This window comes from Thermobia domestica, chromosome 8 (assembly GCF_964235325.1).
Source record: "Thermobia domestica chromosome 8, izTheDome1.hap1.1, whole genome shotgun sequence".
In the NCBI taxonomy this organism is placed as follows: domain Eukaryota; kingdom Metazoa; phylum Arthropoda; class Insecta; order Zygentoma; family Lepismatidae; genus Thermobia; species Thermobia domestica.
Window position 1 is genome coordinate 11239770 of NC_137461.1, and position 10814 is coordinate 11250583.

The following is a 10814-nucleotide window of genomic DNA, read 5'->3' on the forward strand; positions in this document are numbered from 1 at the left end:
ATCTGAGGTAGATGAAACGGTAACTAATGACTAATTAGCAATACACGCAATATATATAGGTGGACAGATATAGATAATGAGAAGAGAAAGTACTATTTCAGTAACAAGGAAATTGATTTTGTGCTAAATCGGAATTTAGCAACGAGCATTACCTAATTGTCAAATGTGTCCAATTGCTGAACATTATTATATATATTTCACCTAAATCATTTGTCACTCCACTGTTTAAACGTTTGTATATACTGTAGATTTGACGTATTTGTGTGTACAATACACTACAATATAATCGCAGAGTTCGTTCTCGTCACTAGCTGAAATTAACCGAAATAAACTTTAGATGTTTGGAATCTAGATGTAACCATCACTCTGAAGATTTTTAAGTACTTAAGTAGGTAGACGAGAAGAAATACGTTCCAAACGTTGTCTGCTTTGTAAATGAAACAGAACAGATTTAAATTGGAAGCAGAGTTTGATGTTATGGGGTGTAAAGGGTGTAAGAAAATAAGGATATGTTTAGGTTTATATAACCTACACAGTACTTGTCTGACTTTCTCGGCGGCTGTGTTGCATACTCTCCACAAATCGTTGGTCAGATGGCTCGAATAGAAATCCAGGGCGGATATATAAGAAAACTGGCGTTTCAGCGATGGTAATCTTAATCAATTCTAACGCTATACTAGGTGCTGACACAATCTATCAAGTATCAGATAACGTAAAAACATATAAACATTTACTAATGTGGTTAATCTACGTATTTCAAAACTCGAAAATCCTGTGCTGTGATTCTACATATTCGTTGTAGCAATTTTTATCCTCAACTATGTTGTCCTCGGCCAACAGCGTCTCAGTTTAATGGATTGCCACATGTATAATTAAATTGCAGGGTGCTTAAATTGGCATCATATAAGGTGAGTTTTGGAACATAGTTAACGGAAACAATATCCAGTTTAATGATTAAAAACCAATAAAGAAAGAAGTAATCATAAAATCGAAATCATTTTATCTGAAACGTAACTGAACTCTTAGTTACTCTAAAAAAAATACAAACTGCGACCTAACTTAAACATCGGCATGATTATGAGAATGTAGTGTCCGTGATATCAAATAAATCATGTTTGTCACTTTCGCAGAATTTAAGTTTAATTGTTATGTCCACAATCTGTGATCACTATCGTTATTCATCCTGCAAGTCACGATACCTTCTCATCATTTTATTATTTAAAGCATCATATATATTCCAACAGTAAACGAAAATATTCTTGAATTGTCATACGAAATCAGAATAAACTTTTTAATCGCATTTGCTTGTATGATCTCGAGTGAGATTCTGTCATTGTGTGTAACACTATTAGGGTTCACGCTGAAGATTTCGTGTTACTTTCCAACCTTTGTCTGTATTTTAATAATATAATAATCTATCTTTCACCCACAATAATGCGAAAAGTAGAATTAATGGGTAATTAAGCAGTACAAATAACCGGTCTCCACCATCTCCATAACAGTTGAATGTTCTTTCTAATATAGAAAAAATGAATCTTTCTTACTATATATTCGTATAAGTTAAACTTGATATATTTGAATACAATATATCACGAGCACAAACTAAAATGAAGCACTAACGAAATGTTAATACATATTATAATCAATAAAAACAAATATTTGGTGTTATTTTTTTCATTACCTAGAAACAATAAACCTAACTTATTAATTTTCTTCTTGGAAATTATTAATATTTTATTTTTTATACTTTCATTTTTTTTAATTTTATAACCTTCTGATCTTCTTAAGCAAGATTATATATATGTCTCCCTTTTACACTTATTTATAAAGATAATTGCCTCTCTCCTACCTTTCTTTATATTCTTTCTGAATCTGTCTTGTCTTTTGGAAACATCATTCATATCTTGCGAAAAAAGATTTCTATAAAAAATACTCCAGTACATCGGGGAATTTATATAGTCATTTACACATATGTTGAAGCATTTTTCGGTGTCATCTTTAGAATAATTATAATTTCAATAATTTTACTGGTTTTTAAGAGAAGCAAAAACCTGTGTAAATAAACCAGTTGAGAATGCTTCAAGGGCAATACCATTGCTAGAACGAACTTTAAAATAATGAAGAGAAGGAGTGAAGGATAACTGTGATTGTTTCCTCCAATTTTGTCCGCAACATATGTTTCCTCTGAAAAAATCGCAACATATGATCTCTCTATGACTTGCGGTTCCCGTGATATGGCTCCTTAAATTTCCTAAAATCGGAAGTATTTTTGGCCAATAATTCAGGAATGGTAAGCAACAGAGAGATGATATTCGTGTTAAACAAAAACTAAGAGGATGGTAAAAAATGAGGTACCGATACCAATTAGTGACTCCTTAACAAATTAGTGGCCACCAGCTACTGTTTGGTACCAAAATATTCACTATCCTCTTAGGTATTTATAAACACCAATATCATCTCGTTATAAGTAATGGTTCCTGAGATATTTCTGCTAAATCTCCGGAAAGCGAGCACTTTTTGGTCAGCCTTTCAGGGCCGGTAAAAGTAACGCGAAATATTTCACCACTTTTTCAGATAGTTTTTGATGCTCTATCGAATGAATGGGTCCAAATTGAAAAAAAACGGAAATAACGGACAGATAGAAAGACTCATAATCATAGAGAATTCGGTAACAAAATTTCTAAATTCGTCATATATTAAATATTTCCGTTGTCGACAGTTTCTCGTAAGAAATTAAAATGGCTTATAAACAAGTAACTGCAGGTAAAAACGTAAAACTATACATTTGGAGTGCGTGGAGGATACGTCACTTGCAAAAGATAAAACTACTAAACATAATTCACTTGTGATAGTTTTACATAGCCCTTGTTATTCATTAAAGCTTGAGCTGATTCGAGAACGCAGGTGGGCCTGGATAGAGTGTATTGTTTAAATGATGAAACACTCTCGAGCATCTTTTGTAGGAAACTCCTCTTCAGTCGCAGTGACAAAAAGTGAACGTTTTGTTCTTCTGTGACTTATTCTGAGTTATAATTCTATATTTATGAAGGAGGTACGTGTCTAATATTTTATTTTCTCGTTGTTGAATTCCAAACATTTATAAGTCTTTAATCTAATTCATTTTACTTCATGCTATTTCAGCTCAAATGTGTTCCTTTCGGAAAATTGCGTCTTCAAACCATGTCCGTGAAACGATTGTTCTAAAAAGACAATACGCTTTTACTCAGCATTGCCAGATAGCTTAAGATTGCAATGCAATGCTTGCATAATATGTATGTGCTGTTAGAACAGATTAAATGAACAGTCACGTTTCACTTTACAAAAGTCTATTCAATCGGAAAACTAATACAAACAGATGTTGACATAATTCGGTGTCTTATTGTGTTATCAAAACAGAAAACTAGTACCCTAGGGGACAAAATAATAGCCTGGGTACTACACGATATTAATGGCTATTTCATTTGAGGCATATTATCCAATGTTGCTGTTTTAAGTATAAATGCCCATTAAAGCTATGATATTTGAACACAAGATTGGATTTTTTTTAAAAAAATAAAAAAAACTATATTAGCTCCATAAATGAATAAAGTCACAAATACAAAAAGTCATAACTCGTATAGAAATTAAATCATGAAAAACTTAAAACCACGCGGGATCAATTTGACAACTCTGAGCGCTGTAGTATTAAACCACTTAATTCGATTGACATTTATATGCCATTTGGTCAGCTCATACATAAAACGCGTATTCCAAGTACCATTCGTAAAAAATATCCATCTCTTTTCAAAGATGGTAGCTACCTGCTTTGAGCTTGCAGAAATATGCCTGTTTGGGGTTTGCAATCCTTAGGAATCAAGTTGTGAAATCTGCGTGTAAGTTATAGTTGTGAGCACATGCTTATTACTCCTTTTAATAAGAACAACAGCGATTACAATATTGACCAAACGTAGCTTAAGATTTGTTGCATATAATTTTTGCATTGCAATCATCCCCACTAGCTAAAATCAAAATAAACCAATTATAAAATGGAAATTACAAGATCAGAAAATTTAATTTAAAAACAAATGATTTCCAAAATTTACGTTTCGTTGAAAGATCAATGTCGTATATTACGTGAAGTATTTTAATTAGAAACTTGTTATCAATATATTTATATGGTATAATATGATCGAACGATGAAATAAAAGTTTTTTTCACTACTCGTTTTCTTTGTCTTACAGTTAACTTACAGTTAATATTAATTCGCATCGCTAACTAACATGTATACTGTCTTTAATTGATGACAGGCCTTTCAAAACTAGATAGAGCAAATTTTGAGCAACCGAGGTATATATGGGATAGATAAGCTTTTTATGCTAAAATGTGAGCTGTGAAATCGGAATTGGCTAATCTCGAAATATGCTGTATGTATATAATACTAATTCACGAGCGTTTTTCAGTACTCGACTAAATAACAATCAATGACTTAACAATCGAAATAGGATAACTGTAAAGAAAAATGTTTTGTGCACTATTGAGCTTTGAAACAAAAACGCTCCTCAGCTTTCTCCCTAATCGTCCATGCAAATTCAGTCAATCATGAATTTAGCCCCGGAATATAAGTGGAATAATTCAGGTCCCATCAGTAGATTTGAGATTATGCTCTACGACATATTTCTTAAAAGTGATAGAAATTAATGTGATCTTTTCTTTAAGAGTTTCCGTTTACATAGGTTGAGGCTGCTACCCGGATGGAAAAACCCTAACCTGGTGGCTCTTCGCTTGCGTGTTCGTTTCATTATTCACTATATTCACAGCTATCACTTATATCTAGAAGTTTCATTAATCCGAAACATGCTGTTCTGAGAGAAACCGAATTTCATAAACGGATAATAGTAGCAATTAAACAGGTTGAGGTTGTTAATAATAAGTATATTTTATTAATCTTCATGATTGCTAGCGCGACATTTATCTTCTAAAGGTACATGTCGCATCTAAAGATAAGGATACCAATATAAACGAAATATTTTATGAAGGAGTAAAAGGGATATATTATCTATGCCCGTGATATCGTTGAAATTTCTATTAGGGAATTCCAAACTTATGTTGAATGCCAAAATTTTGAACAGTATACAATTTTTTTTATAAATATAATTCGACACTAACGGATGTAAGAACACAATATCAAATTGACAACGTGATAGTAGATTCTATAAGGCAATAGATGGCAATTGATGTTTGGTTACTTAGGAAGCTGACTCTAACGGTGCTTGCTACATCTCAGTATCGCAAATATATGGTATTATGCGAAAGAAAGGGAAAGTTCATCATCTGAAATCGGAAATTTTAAATTTAATAAAATAATATTAAGGTTAATGAAAATGTCAATATTTGTTTTAAATACTGAGTAGATTCTCCGATATTAGCAAGTTCGTTATATGTGTATAATTATGCATTAAAAAAATTAAGTCGATTTTATGAATAGCATTAAAATGTATATAATATAGAAACTGGGCTAGGTGAATAATATGTAGGAAATATACATCTATCCAAGAGTTATTCACTAAACTAAGAGGGAATGGAAAACGTGAAATACTGGTTTAGATACAAAATCAAAATGATGCAACTTCACAAAACTTGGTTCACACCAAGTAGGAAACTTGAAACGATTATAGAACAAAGCAGCGTCAGTTTTAAAAGTTAAAATTACTGATCTTGAATATAAAATAAGAAAAATATGCAACACATGTATAAAAATGCACGGAATTTATGATATAATATGTACATCCATCATATATATTGAAAAAAAAAGCAGACTGCAGAATTCTCACAGATAGAAGCAACATTTTCAGAAAATGTAGATTGTTTGACACTTTTTTACATGTAGCCAAAATGTGCTGGGAGAAGTGAAATATGTACAAGTGACTGTATATCCCAGAAACTAAGAGAATAGCAATAGAAATGGCAATATAGAAATTAAAGATACACACACTCTCAGATCCAGACGTAATTACAGCTGAGTTAATTTTTACTGGGAAGGATAAACGTTTGATACTTGTATACAAAATCATTCGAACTTTAAAATATTACTCTAATTCAAAAGAAAGGCGACAAAACTAACTCCAAATGTTATCGAGATATTATTTTTGTTCACGTCTTATAAAATATTGTCATATATTATTTTAGCAACACTAGGCCCATACGCAGGTAAAATAATTAGAAATTGTCAGTGTGGTTTCAGGTGAAATTGATAAACCATTAATCTAATATTTCCCAAAAACAAATAATTCTAAAATAAATGGGATCTTAATACTACATATCCCTTATTCAAATTGGCATAAACATAGCAAATTATACTGAAACAATGTTATGGAACATCATTTTTTTTACTTTGGAAGACCTAGGACTCTTTTAGGAGGGAGACGTTAAGCAACTCTTACGCAATTTGGAAAATTGAATGAAACATATGGTTTAATTAATGAAGATATTTGAATGAATCAAAAAGTAAAGCCAAAATTTGATAATGTTTGTCCACGGGCTTTTACGTCAAGAATGACCAGAAAAAGAGCATGCGTTTTCTCTATTATTACTGAATGTTGTTCTGGATTATGCTAAAAGGAAGGTCAAATATACTAAATACAGTCCTTAGCTGAGCCATACTCACAAGGTTATCCCTTATGTTGAAAACATAAATGTAACAGATGATATGAAAACAACAGAAATACTGTAAATATCTAAGTTTTATTACACATAGGCAGGGATATGTGTTAAAAGGTAATGGAGAGAAAACTAAATACATAGAAGTTATCCAGTGGTCGTAATACTGCCTAGAATAGACATGTCAATGTATCTAAAATATTTTCGACATAGTAGATACTTTTAAATATTGCATAACGAAAATTTGCATAATTTATACGATTTGCCTGATGATGTAAAAGTTGATCAGTAGTCAGAATAGAAAGAAGTCACTTAAGAATACTTGGTGCAAATGAGGAGACAATATAAATATACACATAGTCAAGAGACGAGTGCAAAAGATGAACTTGACCCAGTTGATTAAGAACAGAAGGAAATGGGAAGTTAGTGATACCGTACCATTAAATCTTCTGATATTTTAACACACAGAGCTGGGTAGTTAGTCACTTAATATAACTAATTAGCCAGCTTTTATCCCTTGCGCGGAGAGGTCTTAATATTTGTAATTTTTAATTAAATTTACAAATATTGCGAGCTCGCTGCGCAAAGGATTCAGGTAAATTTCGGGCAGTCTGGTCATATTCATATTTACGTAACATCTTTATCTGCTCTTTCTCTGTGTTGAAAATAATGTAATATCTTGTGTAGGTAGAGTCAAATATGGATAGAGAATCTAGTCCTTTATCTATTTATTTATATAAAAATACAAAATTGTTTTCGTGTTTTACAAAGTAACTATACCAAAATATTCTTTAAAACCAAGGTTGAAGGAAATACGTTTCATACGGTAACATTTTTGCTTAGGCGCCATCTCAGTGTCATGTAGCGACTTCAGGTCCTAGGAAACATCTTCGGTTCATGGCAGCCTCGTGATGTATGGTTTATGTTGAGGAATCCCCTTCTCTTCAGACCAACCTCCAGGGATATTAGGATAGGTTGAGCTCCTTAGCAGTGCTACTTCCACGGCTGTTGTGGATAGGCGACCAGTGGTCAACTGGTGCCTCCTTTCTCTGTGGTTCTTCTTTTATAGGCCCTCTTCTGGTGCCTCGTCCACTTTGGGTTCCCTTCTTGTCTTCCTGTCCAGTGTATCGTCAGCTTGTTTGTACACGTTAGCACGTGTCGTTCATAAACATGTCCTCATGTTATATGGGGATCCTTACAACAGCCATGTACTGATATTAAAGTTACTCTTTAAATCTCTTACTCTTTAAGTCTAAGTTAGTTAAAACAAAAACAATTTTCAATTTTCTATGTTTTTGAAGTGGAAGATCAAGCTTTATATACCATTTTTATCATAACTTTGTAAATTCTACGTAAGTCCTTTGTTCTCTGAATGTCTTATAAATTTTGTTGTTTCTTTGCAAGTGTTAGGTTTACAATCAATACATGACGAAGTAACTCTTATCTATTCACGTAACGGCAAAAGAATGTTTTGCACTAATAAATTTCATTAAAATATATATATTATAAATATGGTGCATGCACTTAATGTACTTTTCTCACATTTCCTACGCTTGGATTGCAAGAGAATCACGATACCTATTGAAAGTGGTGGGGGTTACTTTTCTGAAAATTACAAACTTTCTCTCAGAGTCTAAGATTAAAGGTAGTAAGAGTGAAAAGTAATCAGTATTTTCTTCAATATTGCATGTAAGTAACTTTAAAAGGTAAGCACAACATAACAACATATTCGTAAAACTCATACCTGCACGAGCAAAAGTAAAATATTGGTACCATTCGTTATAGTATTATATATGATAATGTATATCACATAATTACTACTAAAAGATAATGGTTTAAGTTATTTTTACATCAGCATTAAGTACATAAATTAGCATTCTGTACGTTATTATGAAGTGTGCATCAAAAATACTTGCCATTTGATTCTAAATTCCATATTTCTTTTCATTTGAAATAAGCAACGGCGGAGTCAGAGACCAGTTTTGGTCTCTAAGAAGTGCAAATTTGGTTTACTCGATGGGGTGTGAATGATAGTGCGTGAATGAGTAAGGCGTATTTATGGTACTGCCTTGGAACATGGATATTAAGTTGAAGAGTAACCGGCAAGTTTATTCTTCACCGCAGCTGGACGTTGTGTAGCCGATAATTATTACCAATTGGGGAGTGTTTGTGATGAGAGCGATCTGCACAAAGCACTGTTAAGAATTCGGTGCGTCAGTTGAAAGGAGGACGGATCAGTATGGAAGATAGCAAAAGATAGCGATAAACAACAGCAAAGGCAGAGTTGAATTTTTCATCACGGACGGTGGCACAACATCACGTAGAAGACCGTGATACAGTGGGGCTTCTAATATGAAATAAACGAACTGGACCTGAAAAACTATTCTCATTGGATTCAAAGAATGCTTAATAACCACACAAGATAGGCAAACATTGAATGAATTGCTGAAGTATGAAACACTTCAGAAGAGACGGACGCAATTGTTGAAAATGTTGAACAATGAATGAATCACAGATTAAATTACACTAGTTAAAAAAGGTTTTGTTACATAAAAGGAAATGCCTGTTCTTAAAGGAACTTTTTGCGCTGAATTCGAATATGCACTCGATTTTGCTCCATCACGTACGATTCTCCCGTAACAGAGGGATTTTCGGGAAAATCCATCAAAAATTTCCCTTTTCGATTATTTTACACCCCAAGATCTTGTCCCCTTGCATATACTAACATAAAAATTATACCTAAGTATACTTTGATTCATATTTAACAAACCCTCCAAGTTTCGTAATAATCTCTTTATTCTTTCTAGAGAAATAAATATGTTTGTTTGTATACTGTGTGTACGGTTTATTGCACTTTATAGTAATGCTTTAGAGGGGCTGATTGTGACACTGATCACTACCTGGTAGCAGCGATAATACGGGAGAGATTATCGTTGAATAAAGGTAATACTCAATGTCCGAAAACGGAGAGATTTAATTTAAAGAAATTAGAAGAGAGCCAGGTAAGAGAGGAATACCAGATTGAAGTTTCGAATAGATTCTCGGTTTTAGAAGACTCGGAGTGCACTAGTGTTGAGGATACTTGGATTGAAATTAGAGATAACATTAAAAGTTCAGCAATAGAAAAATTGGAACACGCGGAAATACGTAGGAACAAACCATGGTTCGACCAAGAATGCATTAAACTAGCAGAGAAGAGAAAACAGGCAAAATTACGGTGGTTACAAAATCCGAATCAAATAACTACACAAAATTTCGCAGATATCAGGCGGGAAACTTCCAAAACTTTTAGAACAAAGAAACGGGATTTTTTGAAAGCTAAAATTAAGAAACTTGAAGATAATAGTAAAAATAAAAATATTCGGGACATGTATAAGGGGATCAGCGAATTTAAGAAAGGCTATCAACCTCGTGCTTATATATTAAAGAAATCTGACGGAACAGTTCTCACTGATACGGATAGTCTCTTAAATAGATGGAAAGATTTCTTTAACGATTTGCTGAACACGCAGCCAAAAACTAATGTGCGTGGAGAAAAGGAGATACACACCGCAGAACCGTATATTCCAGAACCCAATCGAATAGAAGTGGAAGCCGCTATAAAGAAATTAAAGAAACACAAACCTCCGGGTGTTGATGAAATTCCGGCTGAGTTAATTTTAGCTGGAGGCGAAAAATTGTGGAACAAGATACACAAACTCATTCTCCTTATCTGGAACAAGGAAGAATTGCCACAAGAGTGGAAAGAGTCAATCATTGTTCCAATTCACAAGAAAGGCGACAAAACTGACTGTAATAATTATCGAGGCATTTCTCTTCTGTCAACATCCTATAAAATCCTTTCAAATATTCTGTTAGCAAGATTGACTCCATACGCAGATGAAATTATTGGAGATTATCAGTGCGGATTTAGACGAAATCGATCAACTATCGACCAAATATTTACCATTCGCCAAATACTTGAAAAGAAGTGGGAATACAATACCCCGGTACATCAACTATTTATTGATTTCAGAAAGGCTTACGACTCGGTTAGGAGAGAAACATTATACAACGTTCTTACAGAGCTTGGAATACCGAGAAAGCTAATTAGATTAATTAAGATATGTTTAAGTGAATCCCAAAGTAAAGTCCGGGTAGGAAAATTTTTGTCCACGAGCTTCCACGTCGAAAATGGC